The sequence below is a fragment of the Dendropsophus ebraccatus genome, chromosome 14 (genome assembly GCF_027789765.1).
Source record: "Dendropsophus ebraccatus isolate aDenEbr1 chromosome 14, aDenEbr1.pat, whole genome shotgun sequence".
Taxonomy (NCBI): domain Eukaryota; kingdom Metazoa; phylum Chordata; class Amphibia; order Anura; family Hylidae; genus Dendropsophus; species Dendropsophus ebraccatus.
In genome coordinates, this window is record NC_091467.1 from 78,527,729 (window position 1) to 78,546,597 (window position 18,869).

The following is an 18,869-nucleotide window of genomic DNA, read 5'->3' on the forward strand; positions in this document are numbered from 1 at the left end:
CACAGCATCAAATCTTATGCTGTGTTCAGTTATTTAACTGAAATCTGCTGCAGAAAATCAGCTGCAGATCCTGTAGGTGTGAACGCACCATCAAAGTGTTAAACAATAAAACTAAATGAGGGGCTAGAATGTCCATAAATTTTTATAATAAAAGCTGGAGAAGCCATCAGGCCCTGGTGCGGAACCGCGTTTAAGCCCTTTAATGGCGCTCTTTACTTCCTCTAGCGAGACGGGGTCTTCCATTAAATCTTTGTGTGCCGTTGCCAAAGTAGGCAAATTCAAGTCTGCGAATAAGGATTGCGCCATTGATTTTTGAAAGTCACCCTCCCGTTTATGAAGTTTAGAATAAAATCTATGAAAGGCCTCTAAGACTGAGGGGGGATGCTGTGAAACAGTCCCATTACGGAGCCTCACAGTTGGGATAGCCGTATGTGGAAACCTCGGAGACAAACGTTTAGCTAAGAGAGACCCAGGCTTATCGCCCTGACTAAAGAATCTATATTGCGTCCACCGCAGGCTTCGCTCTGCCACCGAGGTCAGACAAATATTCAGTTCAGTCCTCGCTACTTCAACTTTAGATAAAAGCCCAGGGCTCGGGTTTCTTTTATGGAGGGTGCACAACTGCGATGCCCTGGCCCCTGGGGGCCACTTCCGCAGTGCTGATGTTATGAGCGGGCAATGACCAGGGCAGCTGCAGGGGTTATACTTGTCACGGTATAGGCCTGAGGGCGGCACAGCTGTAGAGCTGGTCTGTGGAATCTGCGGGTGATGATGGGCATGCGATTAGTCAGGGCACCAGTTAGTGGACACCAATGCCAGGGTTCAGTAACAGCGGTTTTATTAAAGTTGAAGTAACTTGTAGTAACGAGTTCCTCCGGTTGCAACTGGGTATATAGCAGGCTTAGACAGTTAGTGCAGGAGTGATGCTGCATAGGCTGCGAAGATACGTGCCGGATGTTGGGAGTAGTAGTATGAGAAGAAACTAGCGTTGCTGGGTGGACGAATTTGGGAGTAATACTTGCTGTGGGTACTTGTAGAGATGAGAGAGATATCCGCACGACACCCAGATGAGAGAGAAGATGACTCCGGACACTTGGATAGGCCGGCAGCCGGTTACTGGAACGCAGCAGCAGAATCAGTCACTCTTCTTATGGTGAAAAGGCTGCAGAGACGCTTCTGTCCCCTTCTGAGGGAGAGGACAGAGCAACACAACCTCCTTGCTTGAAAGCAGGGGCTGAACTCCCTTGTCAGCAGGAAGTGGGAAGTCACATGGTTGCTCCTGGCCAGAGCTAGTCGGCCATTGGAGGAACCATGGTTACAGGGCACTGGCACGTGATCCACAGCCTTGCATACCACTGTACAAGGTAATAATAATACACAGGAGTATATATATATACCAAGATATACATGAGAATACACATAACCAGGGAATATCAGGGGGAAAACTAGCAGCAGTTGCAGTGTGCACAGTTACCAGAACCAGCATGGACTAAGTGATAGAAATGAGCACGATAGGAGTAGTAGTCCTTGCGTTCTGGGACACTGCATACCTCCCTAGCAAGTTTGAGCCGACCTTGGTGAATCTAGAAGGTAGCAAACATGAATAGACTAGACAATCAAACAACAGGAATGAAAGATGAGAGTGAGTGTGATGAGGTCTGTGTCTCCCACGCCCAAGGCACAGGTGGAAAAGGAGAAAAAATGATAAACCCTAGTGGCAGGACTTCACCTAGGGGTGCCTAGCGTACTGTGGCGACCAGGTAGCTAGTGCGTGAACCATCTGACGTGTAAGCCAGGACAACTTAACTGCTGGCGGGTGACCCTCCATGTTCCAGCCAGTTAGACAGTAGGTTTTTTGTATAAAGTGTTACCCTACTGGAGGAGAACTGTGAAGACCTGTGTATTCCCTTGGCGTGTTTGTGAAATGTCTTGGATACCTGGAAGAGAGAGAGAGAAAAATAATAAAAGCAACCATACACTTTTGGGATCCCTCATACACACAAGCAATCATGCGACACAAGCACTCTATAGGCCAAACACATGAAAAGGCATCCAAGGTGCAATGGGTATGGACAAGTGTAAATGTTGGAGTATTACTATGTGTGGTTACTAACGTGTGTAGACAAAACAGGGCGACCAACACTAGAGACACCAGGAAGGGAGGTACAAAGGACGACATATACAACGAGGTCTTTGAGAACTGGCCCAAGTGAATCTTAAGGAAACCGGAGAGAAATCTGAATACAAACTGGCTCAACTAAATCTTTCCAGCTATAAAGATAATATAGACAATACTGAGAATATGAGACTGGATGAGAAAATACACTCCTATATAATCTAGACTTTCTCTGAGGTATATATGAACTGACTTCTCTTACTCAGAGGAGGAGCTATCTGACTTTGACACTAGAAAAATACACTGTTTCTTACAAGAAGAGGCACTCTACTCTGAGGCTACTTACACATCCTTTTGCCTGCTCAGAGGAGGAAATATAAGAGACTTTGATAATACTGAAATACAATAGCAGAAATAAGTGCAATACTTGAATAAGTGCAATAATAACTTTGGGTATCACACACTCACAGAAAAGTGCTTTAGGAAGGAATGGGTTAAGTGTCTCTGTTAGGGAGAGTCTTTTTGAGGCAATAAAGACTATCGTCCATGCTAAAGGCTCTGGGACAGGCACTAGAGAACCTTTTTTTATGGTAAGTGTCCATCAGCTCATGGCTGGTTAGTACAGGGAACTTGGTCAGGAAGACCAGGCACGAACCTTGAACGTTGCATAACTTTTCACACCAAACAAAAACAAATACGGAACAGCAAAACAGTTTAACCCTCTAAGGGCTTAGCTCTCTGTATCGTACAGGTGGAACTCCTCGGGTTGAAAGCTCAGACCGTCTCAGCGGAAGGGCCTCTTCAACAGTGAGTGTCTCTGGTGCAGGTTGACGATCTTCTCTGGTAGGTGACGGCACAGGCGGAGCCACTGGAGGTAGACTTGGAGGAGGAGGAACAGCGGGGACGTGGACAGGGATACCCGCATAGCCGATGGGTATGAGAAACGGTTCCGTTTGGAACATCTCTTCCAGAGAGACAGGTTTGGCTGGAGGTGCCGGAGTGGCAAGGGGTGTTGGTGCAGGTGCCGGGCATGGTGCTGCAAGGCCTTGTAAATCTTCCTTGGCACACAGTTTTATCCGGTTCCTATGCACAGTCTGTGGAGCTAGTCCCGTTTTTTTAATCTCGTAGACATTGGTCTCTGGATAGGGAATCGCAGAGATAACATAAGGCTCAAGCTCCCATAGGCTGTTGAGTTTGTGAGAGCGGTACTTTTTCAGCCAGACTCGGTCTCCCACTCGTAGGGGTGTAGCAGTCGCTCTCCGGTTATAGGCCTCTTCCTGACGCTGATGAGCTTCTCCCATCCTTTGGTCCACAATCTCTCGAGCATCCTGAATTCTCCTTTGATGCTCTTGGACCCAGTCAGTCTCGGGCAGGGGATTGAGAGTGTCAGGAGCTTGGATCCCGAGTGCGCGGTCGAGGGAGTTGGCCTGGGCGCCCAAACATCAAGTAGAACGGAGAGTAGCCCGTGGAGCAGTGGGTGGTATTATTGTAGATTTCCACCAGCTCGTCCAAGAGATGAGGCCATTCCACTTGTTTGGCCACTGAAGCCGTCCTTAACATGTTGATAAACACTTGATTGACCTTTTCGCACAGGCCATTCCCTTGGGGGTGATAGGCCGTAGTGCGGAGTTTCTTACACTCGTGGTAGGCACACAGCTCCTGGAACAGTTGTGATTCGAAGGCCGGACCCCGGTCCGTCAGCAGACACTCTGGACAGCCGTAATGTTTCATGTACTCCCGGTAGAAGGTGAGGGCTGTAGTTTTAGCGGTTAGATCTCTGACAGGCACCACGACTACCCACTTGGAATAGTGGTCGACCATCGTTAGGGCATAAGTGTATCCACATCTGGTGGGGGCTAACTTCACCTGGTCTAGGGCGACAAGCTGATTCGGCCTGTGGGCGCTGATGGGATGTAAGGGGGCTCTTGGTTCCCTTCCTCCAGCCTTGGAGATATTACAAGCAGGGCACTCAGCACACCAGTTTTCGATATCGGCTCTCATTCCGATCCAATAGAATCGCCGTCGAATGGTGGCCTCCGTTTTGTGTACCCCGAAATGACCGGACTGGTCATGGTAGGCATCTAGCACCATCTTAGCATCCCTCCGGGGAATTAGGATCTGGTGGCACCTCTCCCCAGAGACAGGGTCGAGGGAGTTTCGCAAGATTAGTCCCTTTTGTAGGAAGAGCCTCTTTTTCTGCCTCCAGAGTCGCCTCAGCTCGACATCCGGGAACCCGACCGGTAGAGAGGTAATCATAGATTTCTCCTAGGACTCTGGACTCCTCTTGAACAGTCTGCCACCTGGCCAAGTCCTGCGGAGCCTTCGGTTGAGAAGAGGACGTTTCAGGCCTAGCTGCTTCTATGGCGCCTTGGGTGGCGAACCTTTGATAGAAGGGAGGCATTTCGACGTCTTCCCAATCGCTGTCCTCCGGGGGCTCTTCACCTCTAGGTAGCCGGGAGAGGAGGTCCGCATTGACGTTAGCCTTTCCACTGCGGTATTTGATCTCAAACCTGAAATTGGCCAGCCGAGAGGCCCACCGTTGTTCCAGGGCACCTAGCCGAGCAGTATTGAGATGTGCTAGTGGGTTGTTGTCCGTGTAGATGGTAACAGGAGTGCCAGCAAGGTAGTCCTTGAACTTCTCAGTGACAGCCCACACTAGGGTGAGTAACTCCAACTTGAAGGAGCTGTAGTTATTGTCATTCTTCTCAGCACCCCGCAGACTCCGGCTGGCATAGGCCACAACTCTCTCTTGACCATCTTGAACTTGAGACAACACGGCACCTAGGCCCTGGAAACTGGCATCGGTGTAGAGTCGGAAGGGAAGGTTATAGTCTGGGTAGGCTAGGATAGGAGGCGTGGTCAACAGACGTTTTAAGGTTTGGAAGGCAGTCTCTTGTCGATCGGTCCACTCAACGGGGAGTCGCCTATTGTAACTTTCCCGAGGGCACCCCCGGAGCAGTTCAGTGAGGGGCTCGGCCACTTGTGCAAAGTGGGGAATGAAGCGACGGTAATAGCCAGCAAATCCGAGGAAACTTCTCACCTCCTTCACGGTCCTAGGGGTATCCCAATGTTCCACAGCCGCGATCTTTTCTGGATCTGGCCGTATCCCCTCGACGCTAACAACATGCCCCAGATAGTTCACTTGGGGTTTGAGCAGGTGGCACTTGGAGGGTTTGATCTTTAGGCCGTGATCAATGAGGACCTGAAACACCTCAGCCAGGTGTCGGACATGATCCTCATAGGTGCGAGAGTAGACAATCACATCGTCTAGATACAGCAGGACGCTCTGGAAGTTGAGATGGCCGAGACATCGTTCCATTAGTCGCTGGAAGGTAGCAGGAGCGTTACATAGGCCAAAGGGCATGCTGGTGAATTCAAAGAGTCCCATGGGGGTAGTAAAGGCCATTTTCTCCCGATCTTCGGGCGCCATGGGAACTTGCCAGTACCCACTCGTGAGATCCAAGGTGGAGAAGTAGGCAGCCGACCCCAAAGCGGCAATAGACTCCTCGATCCGGGGCAAGGGATAGGCATCCTTGTGCGTGATTGCGTTCAGTTTTCTATAGTCCACGCAGAACCGGATGTTGCCGTCTTTTTTTCTCACAAGGACAATAGGGGCGGCCCACGGACTCTGGCTTTCCTGTATAACGTTGGAATCTTTGTTGTTTAACCTGCTGATAGCTGGCGGGAGGAATAGGCCGATGTTTTTCTTTAATAGGCAGGTGGTCCCCAGTGTTCATCCGATGCTGGACCAGCTGGGTCTTCCCAAAATCGAGGGAGTGTTTGCTGAAGGCCTCATGATACCTTTTGGCCACCTTGAGGATGCCGTGGAGATATTCAAGTGGAGTATTGGCATCACCAATATGGAGTTCGTCCCACCAAGGGGCAGGGGCCCTGTTCGAATCTCTTTGAGTGCCACGGATGGACCTCTGATAGGCAATAGTTTCCTCACAGACAATGTCCTCAGGATCGAGTTGATATAGCATGGCCACGGTGGTGAACTTGGGTAGATCAGCAGGAGTGTCTCCAAGATTCACTAGACGGACAGGGACCTGACCATTGGAGATGGTCACCAGGCTTCTAGCGGCTCTGACAAGAGGTTGTCCCTCAATCTCGATAGCATCCAGAAGGGCCACATAGTCAGCATTGTTGAGCCCCGGACGAACCCTGCACCAGATAAGGAACTCACTGTTAGCTGGGATGGTGATTGGGCGATCGTCTCTAGTGCGGACACGGCAGATTTCCCCTCGAGGGTTGGCAAACTTCCGCTGAGCGGTGAGCACTTTAATGGTCTTCTGGACGGCTTGCCTGTACTGATGAGAAGCACAAGACATAGAGGCATTCAAGGCATCCAACACTTCAGTGAATACATGACGGATAATATTCATGCCTAATACCACGGTCCCACTATCTCCCTGAGCCTCAGTAACAATGATACCCTGACGTGCTAGCTCTCGCTTCCCTATGCAGACAGTGGGCTCCCAATAACCTAGTTGCACAATAGGGCGACCATTACTAGCAATAAGTTTCAGACGGTATTTCCCAACTGGACCTAGGGTTCTCAGATCCCAATGTTCTTCAAACAAATGCCTCGGGATAGTGGTAACCTGGGAACCTGTATCTACCAGAGCCTCCAGGGGGACTCCGTCCACCCAGCGAGTCACATGCGGGCATTGTGAGAGGAACCTTGAGAACCACTGTGCTTCCTGCGGGCCTGGATCTCGACCTCCTGGGTGTTGGCCCTCGGACCCAGGGGTAGCCCGTTTAACTGATAGCACTGAGAGCGGTAGTGTCCATGTCGCCTACAGTGGCGGCAATAGGGGCGCTCAGGGGATCTAAGTCTCTGTGGAGGAGGCCGATCAGGAACTGAATACTCAGGGCAGGGGTCCTGTGGTGGTGGAGGTGTTGGATAGGCCCCTTGTAGCCCCCTTAGGGCTTGGCAGAGGGAGTCAACCACTTGCGTAAGGAGAGCAGGGATCGCTGGTGATCTAGCCGGGATAGACTGTTGGGCAGCTTGCATAGCGGAAACCGGCGGAACCATAGTGGGCACTGGAGGTGAGGGTATAGGTCCCACCGGGTCCGGGGAATCTGAACCTGGAGTACAGCCGGCACAGGGATTGTCAATGCCAACCACCCTCAGAGCCAGAGTCTTGAAGTCCAGGAAAGACATTGTAGGGTTTTGGGCAGCTAGCATACGCAATTTGCTCTGGATGAGTCTAGAGTCCACCCCCTCTATGAAGCGGTCAGTGATCATACTCTCCACAGCCGAGGGGTCTATGGTATCAACCTGTCTCAGGGCCCGGTAGGCAGATTGGAGTGCTAGTGCATAGTCTCTGAGGGTCTCACCTGGCCTTTGTCGTCGGTCATAAAACTTAAGGCGGACCTCCGTGGGTGACTGTACCTCAAATTCTTTACTCAGCCGGGCCAGGATCTGTTGTACATTAGCTTTCTCCGTAGCTGGCCAGGACCGCACCTCCTCTGCAGCGGGACCCTCAAGTTGTCCTAGCAGCAACTGCACCTGCTGAGTGGGAGAGAGTGAGACAAGGGTGCGGGAAATTTTTTCCTTGAAAGCAGCCAACGTGTGGGGTTCCCCTTTATAGCTGGGGAGATTGTTGAGCCCAATGAAGAACGGAACCGCTGCGGTAGCCATAGCAACGGGAGCCGCGGGTGACGCCCGGGCCATGGGCGGACTGCCGGACCCGTCAGAGTCACTGTGATGGCCGGTGGACATGATGAGGGTTTCCGGTGTAAGGCGCCTGGAAGGGAGCAGAGGCGAGGAGAGCTCGCGGGAATAGCAGGCACAGATAGGCAGGGTGTCCGGGACCGGAGAGGGATAGGGCGGAAGTCAGCACCAACACTTCCGGCGGTCCGGGCACAATCTTCTCCCCTCCTGCAACAGAGGCTTGGGCACTGCAGGGCCGGGGTGGAGCTTGAGCGGAGCGCGTGCGCGCAAAGACAGTGCGTCCCCAGCTGACTTGACCCCTTAGCAGAGTCTCTGAGGATGATGAGGGGTAGCAAATATGAACACCGCGGGGTGTAAGATCCTGTTTGTGACGCCAAAATGCGATGCGCTGGCCCCTGGGTGCCACTTCCGCAGTGCTGGTGTTATGAGCGGGCAATGACCGGGGCAGCTGCAGGGGTTATACTTGTCACGGTATAGGCCTGAGGGCAGCACAGCTGTAGGGCCGGTCTGTGGAATCTGCGGGTGATGATGGGCATGCGATTAGTCAGGGCACCAGTTAGTGGACACCAATGCCAGGGTTCAGTAACAGCGGTTTTATTATAGATGAGGTAACTAGTAGCAACAGTTCTGTCCGGTCACAACCAGGTATATAGCAGGCTTTGACAAATAAAGCAGGAGTGATGCTGCATAGGCTGCGGAGATACGTGCCGGATGTTGGGAGTAGTAGTATGAGAAGAAACTAGCGTTGCTGGGTGGATGAACTTGGGAGTAATACTTGCTGTGGGTACTTGTAGAGATGAGAGAGATATCCGCACGACACCCAGATGAGAGACAAGATGACTCCGGACACTTGTATAGGCAGGCAGTCGGTTACTGGAAGGCAGCAGCAGAATCAGTCACTCTTCTTATGGTGAAAAGGCTGCAGAGACGCTTCTGTCCCCTTCTGAGGGAGAGGACAGAGCAACACAACCTCCTTGCTTGAAAGCAGGGGCTGAACTCCCTTGTCAGCAGGAAGTGGGAAGTCACATGGTCGCTCCTGGCCAGAGATAGTCCGCCATTGGAGGAACCATGGTTACAGGGCACTGGCACGTGATCCACAGCCTTGCATACCACTGTACAAGGTAATAATAATACACAGGAGTATATATATATACCAAGATATACATGAGAATACACATAACCAGGGAATATCAGGGGGAAAACTAGCAGCAGTTGCAGTGTGCACAGTTACCAGAACCAGCATGGACTAAGTGATAGAAATGAGCACGATAGGAGTAGTAGTCCTTGTGTTCTGGGACACTGCACAACCGCTTGTATTCTATGGTTTTTGACTGTAGAGTAGCGTCCCTCTCTTTTTTGCCATACACTATACTGGGAACCCATATACTATACTGGGAACCCATATACTATACTGGGAACCCATATACTATACTGGCAGCCCCTACACTATACTGGGAGCCCCTACACTATACTGGGAACCCATATACTATACTGGGAACCCATACACTATACTGGGAGCCCCTACACTATACTGGGAACCCATACACTATACTGGGAAGCCATACACTATACTGGGAACCCATATACTATACTGGGAACCCATATACTATAATGGGAACCCATACACTATACTGGGAACCCATACACTATACTGGGAACCCATATACTATACTGGGAACCCATATACTATAATGGGAACCCATACACTATACTGGGAACCCATATACTATAGTGGGAGCCCATACACTATAGTGGGAGCCCCTACACTATACTGGGAACCCATACACTATACTGGGAACCCATATACTATACTGGAAGCCCATACACTATACTGGGAACCCATATACTATACTAGAAGCCCCTACACTATAGTGGGAGCCCATACACTATAGTGGGAGCCCCTACACTATACTGGGAACCCATACACTATACTGGGAGCCCATATACTATACTGGGAGTCTATACACTATACTGGGAACCCATATACTATACTGGGAGCCCATACACTATACTGGGAGCCCATACACTATACTGGGAACCCCTACACTATACTGGGAACCCATATACTATACTGGGAGCCCATACACTATACTGGGAACCCATACACTATACTGGGAACCCATATACTATACTGGAAACCCATATACTATACTGGAAGCCCATACACTATACTGGGAACCCATATACTATACTGGGAGCCCCTACACTATACTGGGAACCCATATACTATACTGGGAACCCATACACTATACTGGGAGCCCCTACACTATAGTGGGAGCCCCTACACTATACTGGGAGCCCATACACTATACTGGAAGCCCATATACTATACTGGAAGCCCCTACACTATAGTGGGAGCCCATACACTATAGTGGGAGCCCCTACACTATACTGGGAGCCCCTACACTATACTGGGAACCCATATACTATACTGGAAGCCCCTACACTATAGTGGGAGCCCATACACTATAGTGGGAGCCCCTACACTATACTGGGAACCCATATACTATACTGGGAACCCATATACTATACTGGGAACCCCTATACTATACTGGGAGCCCCTACACTACACTGGGAGCCCATACACTATACTGGGAACCCATATACTATACTGGGAGCCCCTACACTATACTGGGAACCCATACACTATACTGGGAACCCATATACTATACTGGGAACCCATACACTATACTGGGAGCCCCTACACTATACTGGGAGCCCCTACACTATAGTGGGAACCCATATACTATACTGGGAGCCCCTACACTATACTGGGAACCCATATACTTTACTGGGAACCCATATACTATACTGGGAACCCATATACTATACTGGGAGCCCCTACACTATAGTGGGAGCCCATACACTATACTGGGAACCCATATACTATACTGGGAACCCATACACTATACTGGGAACCCATATACTATACTGGGAACCCATATACTATACTGGGAGCCCCTACACTATACTGGGAGCCCATACACTATAGTGGGAACCCATATACTATACTGGGAGCCCCTACACTATACTGGGAACCCATACACTATACTGGGAACCCATATACTATACTGGGAACCCATATACTATACTGGGAGCCCCTACACTATACTGGGAGCCCATACACTATACTGGGAACCCATACACTATACTGGGAGCCCATACACTATACTGGGAACCCCTATACTATACTGGAAGCCCCTACACTATAGTGGGAGCCCATACACTATACTGGGAGCCCCTACACTATACTGGGAGCCCCTACACTATACTGGGAGCCCGTACACTATACTGGGAACCCGTACACTATACTGGGAGCCCCTACACTATACTGGGAGCCCCTACACTATACTGGGTGCCCCTACACTATACTGGGAACCCATACACTATAGTGGGAGCCCCTACACTACACTGGAAGCCCATACACTACACTGGAAGCCCCTCCACTATAGTGGGAGCCCATACACTATACTCGGAACCCAAACACTATAGTGGGAGCCCCTACACTATACTGGGAACCCATACACTATACTGGGAACCCGTACACTATACTGGGAACCCATATACTATACTGGGAGCCCCTACACTATACTGGGAGCCCCTACACTATACTGGGAGCCCCTACACTATACTGGGAGCCCCTACACTATACTGGGAACCCATACACTATACTGGGAACCCATATACTATACTGGGAGCCCCTACACTATACTGGGAGCCCCTACACTATACTGGGAGCCCCTACACTATACTGGGAGCCCCTACACTATACTGGGTGCCCCTACACTATACTGGGAACCCATACACTATAGTGGGAGCCCCTACACTACACTGGAAGCCCATACACTACACTGGAAGCCCCTCCACTATAGTGGGAGCCCATACACTATACTCGGAACCCAAACACTATAGTGGGAGCCCCTACACTATACTGGGAACCCATACACTATACTGGGAACCCGTACACTATACTGGGAACCCATATACTATACTGGGAGCCCCTACACTATACTGGGAGCCCCTACACTATACTGGGAGCCCCTACACTATACTGGGAGCCCCTACACTATACTGGGAACCCATACACTATACTGGGAACCCATACACTATACTGGGAGCCCCTACACTATACTGGGAGCCCCTACACTATACTGGGAGCCCATACACTATACTGGGAGCCCATACACTATACTGGGAGCCCATACACTATACTGGGAGCCCATACACTATACTGGGAACCCATACACTATAGTGGGAGCCCCTACACTATACTGGGAACCCATGCACTATACTGGGAACCCGTACACTATATTAGGAGCCCCTACACTATACTGGAAGCCCATACACTATACTGGGAACCCATACACTATAGTGGGAGCCCCTACACTATACTTTGAACCCATGCACTATACTGGGAACCCGTACACTATATTAGGAGCCCCTACACTATACTGGAAGCCCATACACTATACTGGGAACCCATACACTATACTGGGAACCCATACACTATACTGGGAACCCATACACTATACTGGGAGCCCATACACTATACTGGGAACCCATACACTATACTGGGAGCCCATACACTATAGTGGGAGCCCCTACACTATACTGGGAACCCGTACACTATACTGGGAACCCATATACTATACTGGGAGCCCCTACACTATACTGGAAGCCCATACACTATACTGGGAACCCATATACTATACTGGGAACCCATATACTATACTGGGAGCCCCTACACTATACTGGGAGCCCCTACACTATACTGGGAACCCATACACTATACTGGGAACCCATATACTATACTGGGAACTCATATACTATACTGGGAGCCCCTACACTATACTGGGAACCCATACACTATACTGGGAACCCATATACTAAACTGGGAGCCCCTACACTATACTGGGAGCCCATATACTATACTGGGAACCCCTACACTATACTGGGAACCCATACACTATAATGGGAGCCCCTACACTATAGTGGGAGTCCCTACACTATACTGGGAACCCATACACTATACTAGGATCCCCTACACTATACTGGGAACCCATATACTATACTGGGAGCCCCTACACTATACTGGCAGCCCCTACACTATACTGGGAACCCATACACTATACTGGGAGCCCATACACTATACTGGGAACCCATACACTATACTGGGAGCCCCTACACTATACTGGGAACCATACTCTATATTGGGAGCCCATACACTATATTGGGAGCCCCTTCACTATACTGGGAACCCATATACTATACTGGGAACCATACTCTATATTTGGAGCCCCTACACTATACTGGCAGCCCCTACACTATACTGGGAGCCCCTACACTATACTGGGAACCCATACACTATACTGGGAGCCCCTACACTATACTGGGAGCCCATAAACTATACTGGGAGCCCATACACTATACTGGGAATCCATAAACTATACTGGGAGCCCATACACTATATTGGGAATCCATAAACTATACTGGGAATCCATACACTATACTGGGAGCCCCTACACTATACTGGGAGCCCATACACTATACTGGGAGCCCCTACACTATACTGGGAACCATACTCTATATTGGGAGCCCATACACTATATTGGGAGCCCCTACACTATACTGGGAGCCCATACACTATACTGGGAACCATACTCTATATTGGAAGCCCCTACACTATACTGGCAGCCCCTACACTATACTGGGAGCCCATACACTATACTGGGAACCATACTCTATATTGGGAGCCCCTACACTATACTGGCAGCCCCTACACTATAATGGGAGCCCATACACTATACTGGGAATCCATAAACTATACTGGGAGCCCATACACTATATTGGGAATCCATAAACTATACTGGGAGCCCATACACTATACTGTGAGCCCCTACACTATACTGGGAGCCCTACACTATACTGGGAGTCTATACACTATACTAGGAGTCTATACACTTGACTGGGAGCCCATACACTATACTGGGAACCCATACACTATACTGGGAGCCCGTACACTTTACTGGGAGCCCGTACACTTTACTGGGAGCCCATACACTATACTGGGAGCCCAGAAACTATGCTGGGAGCCCATACACTATACTGGGAGCCCGTACACTTTACTGGGAGCCCATACACTATACTGGGAGCCCATACACTATACTGGGAGCCCAGAAACTATGCTGGGAGCCCCTACACTATACTGGGAACCATACTCTATATTGGGAGACCATACACTATATTGGGAGCCCATACACTATACTGGGAGCCCATACACTATACTGGGAGCCCATATACTATACTGGGAGCCCAGAAACTATGCTGGGAGCCCATACACTATACTGGGAGCCATACTCTATATTGGGAGCCTATACAATATACTGGGAGCCCCTACACTATACTGGGAACCATACTCTATATTGGGAGCCTATACAATATACTGGGAGCCCCTACACTATACTGGGAACCATACTCTATATTGGGAGCCCATACACTATACTGGGAGCCCCTACACTATACTGGGAACCCATATACTATACTGGGAACACATAAACTGTACTGGGAGCCCATACACTATACTGGGAACCCATACACTATACTGGGAGTGAAAATTTTGGCACAGCGCAACTCCGGGACCAGACTCTGTCCCGCGCATGGGGGAAAGTATTAATACATAGTAACATAGTAACATAGTAAATAAGGTTGAAAGAAGACTAAAGTCCATCAGGTTCAACCTAGGGAAACCCTACTGTGTTGATCCTGGGAAGGCAAAAACCCCCATGAGGCAGACGACAACCGCCCCACCACAGGGAGAAACTCCCCTCCCGATCCCAATGGCAACCAGAACAATCCCCGGATCAACGTATCACCGGAAATCTAATGCCCATAACTTGTAATATTATATTGTTCAAGAAAAGCATCCGGGCCTCCCTTGAACTTATTTAATGAATTGGCCATGACAGCATCATGTGGCAGAGAGTCCCACAGTCTTACCGCTCGTACAGTAAAGAACCCGCGTCGATGCTGATGATGAAATCTTCTTTCCTCTAGACGTAGAGGATGCCCCCTAGTCATGGTTACAGACCTAGGAGTAAGGAGACCCCTACAAAGACCTCTGTACTGTCCATTCATAGATTTGTACATTGGGATCAGATCGCCCCTAAGACGTCTTTTTTCTAGTGTAAATAACCCCAAGTGTGATAACCTGTCCTGGTCCTGTAACCCCCCCCACCCATTCCCTTAATGACCTTTGTTGCCCTCCTCTGCACCCGCTCTAGTTCAGCTGTGTCCTTCTTATATACAGGTGCCCGGTGCTGTATACAGTATATACCATGTGTGGTCTGACCAGTGGTTTATAGAGAGGCAAAACTATGTTCTCATCTTTAGCATCTATACCTCTTTTGATGCATCCCATTATTTTATTAGCCTTGGCAGCTGCTGCCTGGCACTGATCACTATAGATGAGGTTACTGTCCACCAATACCCCCAGGTCCTTTTCGGCAGCAGTGTTACCCAGTGTTTTATTATTTAGCACATAACTGTACTTACTATTTCTATGGCCCAAGTGCATAACCTTACATTTATCCACATTATACTTCATCTGCCATTTCACTGCCCAAGCCTCCAGCTTCTCCAAATCCCTCTGTAATATGATATTATCATCCTCTGTACTGATTACTTTACCCAGTTTAGTATCATCTGCAAAAATGGAGATTCTGCTCTGTAGCCCCTCTACAAGATCATTAATAAAAATATTAAAAAGAAGTGGACCCAACACTGACCCCTGTGGTACCCCACTAGTAACTGTGACCCAACACTGACCCCTGTGGTACCCCACTAGTAACTGTGACCCAACACTGACCCCTGTGGTACCCCACTAGTAACTGTGACCCAACACTGACCCCTGTGGTACCCCACTAGTAACCGTGACCCAACATTGACCCCTGTGGTACCCCACTAGTAACTGTGACCCAACACTGACCCCTGTGGTACCCCACTAGTAACTGTGCCCCAACACTGCCCCCTGTGGTACCCCACTAGTAACTGTGCCCCAACACTGCCCCCTGCTGTACCCCACTAGTAACTGTGCCCCAACACTGACCCCTGCTGTACCCCACTAGTAATTGTGCCCCAACACTGCCCCCTGCTGTACCCCACTAGTAACTGTGCCCCAACACTGACCCCTGTGGTACCCCACTAGTAACTGTGACCCAACACTGCCCCCTGCTGTACCCCACTAGTAACTAAAACCCAATCTGAATATGTTCCATCAATGACCACCCTCTGTTTCCTATCACACAACCAGTTACTTGCCCATTTGCATACGTTTTCCCCGAGTCCCAGCATCCTCATTTTGTAGACCGACCTTTCATGCAGCACAGTATCAAATGCCTTTGAAAAGTCCAGATACACAACGTCCACAGCCTCCCCAGATACACAACGTCCACAGCCTCCCCAGATACACATCGTCCACAGCCTCCCCCAGATACACAACGTCCACAGCCTCCCCAGATACACAACGTCCACAGCCTCCCCCAGATACACATCGTCCACAGCCTCCCCCAGATACACAACATCCACAGCCTCCCCCAGATACACATCGTCCACAGCCTCCCCCAGATACACAACGTCCACAGCCTCCCCAGATACACAACGTCCACAGCCTCCCCCAGATACACAACGTCCACAGCCTCCCCCAGGTCCAGTCTATAACTTACCTCTTCATAGAAGCCGATCAGATTAGTCTGACAGGATCAATCCCTCATAAATCCCCCCCCCCCCATGCTGCTGCTGCGTCATAAGATTATTTTCATTAAGATACCCCAGTATACACCTCTTATATATTATACCCCAGTATACATCTCTTATATATTATACTCCAGTATACATCTCTTATATATTATACCCCAGTATACATCTCTTATATATTATACCCCAGTATACATCTCTTATATATTATACCCCAGTATACATCTCTTATATATTATACCCCAGTATACATCTCTTATATATTATACCCCAGTATACATCTCTTATATATTATACCCCAGTATACATCTCTTATATATTATACCCCAGTATACATCTCTTATATATTATACTCCAGTATACATCTCTTATATATTATACCCCAGTACAGCATCTCTTATATATTATATATTATACTCCAGTATACATCTCTTATATATTATACCCCAGTATAGCATCTCATATATTATACTCCAGTATACATCTCTTATATATTATACCCCAGTATACATCTCTTATATATTATACCCCAGTATACATCTCTTATATATTATACCCCAGTATACATCTCTTATATATTATACCCCAGTATACATCTCTTATATATTATACCCCAGTATACATCTCTTATATATTATACCCCAGTATACATCTCTTATATATTATACCCCAGTATACATCTCTTATATATTATACCCCAGTATGCATCTCTTATATATTATACCCCAGTACACATCTCTTATATATTATACCCCAGTATACATCTCTTATATATTATACCCCAGTATACATCTCTTATATATTATACCCCAGTATAGCATCTCATATATTATACTCCAGTATACATCTCTTATATATTATACCCCAGTATACATCTCTTACATATTATACCCCAGTATACATCTCTTATATATTATACCCCAGTATACATCTCTTATATATTATACCCCAGTATACATCTCTTATATATTATACCCCAGTATACATCTCTTATATATTATACCCCAGTATACATCTCTTATATATTATACCCCAGTATAGCATCTCTTATATATTATACCCCAGTATAGCATCTCTTATATATTATACCACAGTATACATCTCTTATATATTATACCCCAGTATACATCTCTTATATATTATACCCCAGTATACATCTCTTATATATTATACCCCAGTATACATCTCTTATATATTATACCCCAGTATGCATCTCTTATATATTGTACCCCAGTACACATCTCTTATATATTATACCCCAGTATACATCTCTTATATATTATACCCCAGTATACATCTCTTATATATTATACCCCAGTATACATCTCTTATATATTATACCCCAGTATACATCTCTTATATATTATACTCCAGTATACATCTCTTATATATTATACTCCAGTATACATCTCTTATATATTATACCCCAGTATAGCATCCCTTATATATTATACCCCAGTATACATCTCTTATATATTATACACCAGTATACATCTTATATATTATACCCCAGTATACATCTCTTATATATTATACTCCAGTATAGCATCTCTTATATATTATACCCCAGTATACATCTCTTATATATTATACTCCAGTATACATCTCTTATATATTATACCCCAGTATACATCTCTTATATATTATACTCCAGTATACATCTCTTATATATTATACCCCAGTATACATCTCTTATATATTATACCCCAGTATACATCTCTTATATATTATACCCCAGTATACATCTCTTATATATTATACCCCAGTATACATCTCTTATATATTATACACCAGTATACATCTCTTATATATTATACCCCAGTATACATCTCTTATATATTATACCCCAGTATACATCTCTTATATATTATACCCCAGTATACATCTCTTATATATTATACCCCAGTATAGCATCCCTTATATATTATACCCCAGTATACATCTCTTATATATTATACTCCAGTATACATCTTATATATTATACCCCAGTATACATCTCTTATATATTATACTCCAGTATACATCTTATATATTATACCCCAGTATACATCTCTTATATATTATACTCCAGTATACATCTCTTATATATTATACTCCAGTATACATCTCTTCTATATTATACCCCAGTATAGCATCTCTTATATATTATACTCCATTATAGCATCTCTTATATATTATACCCCAGTATACATCTCTTATATATTATACTCCAGTATAGCATCTCTTATATATTATACCCCAGTATACATCTCTTATATATTATACTCCAGTATACATCTCTTATATATTATACTCCAGTATACATCTCTTATATATTATACT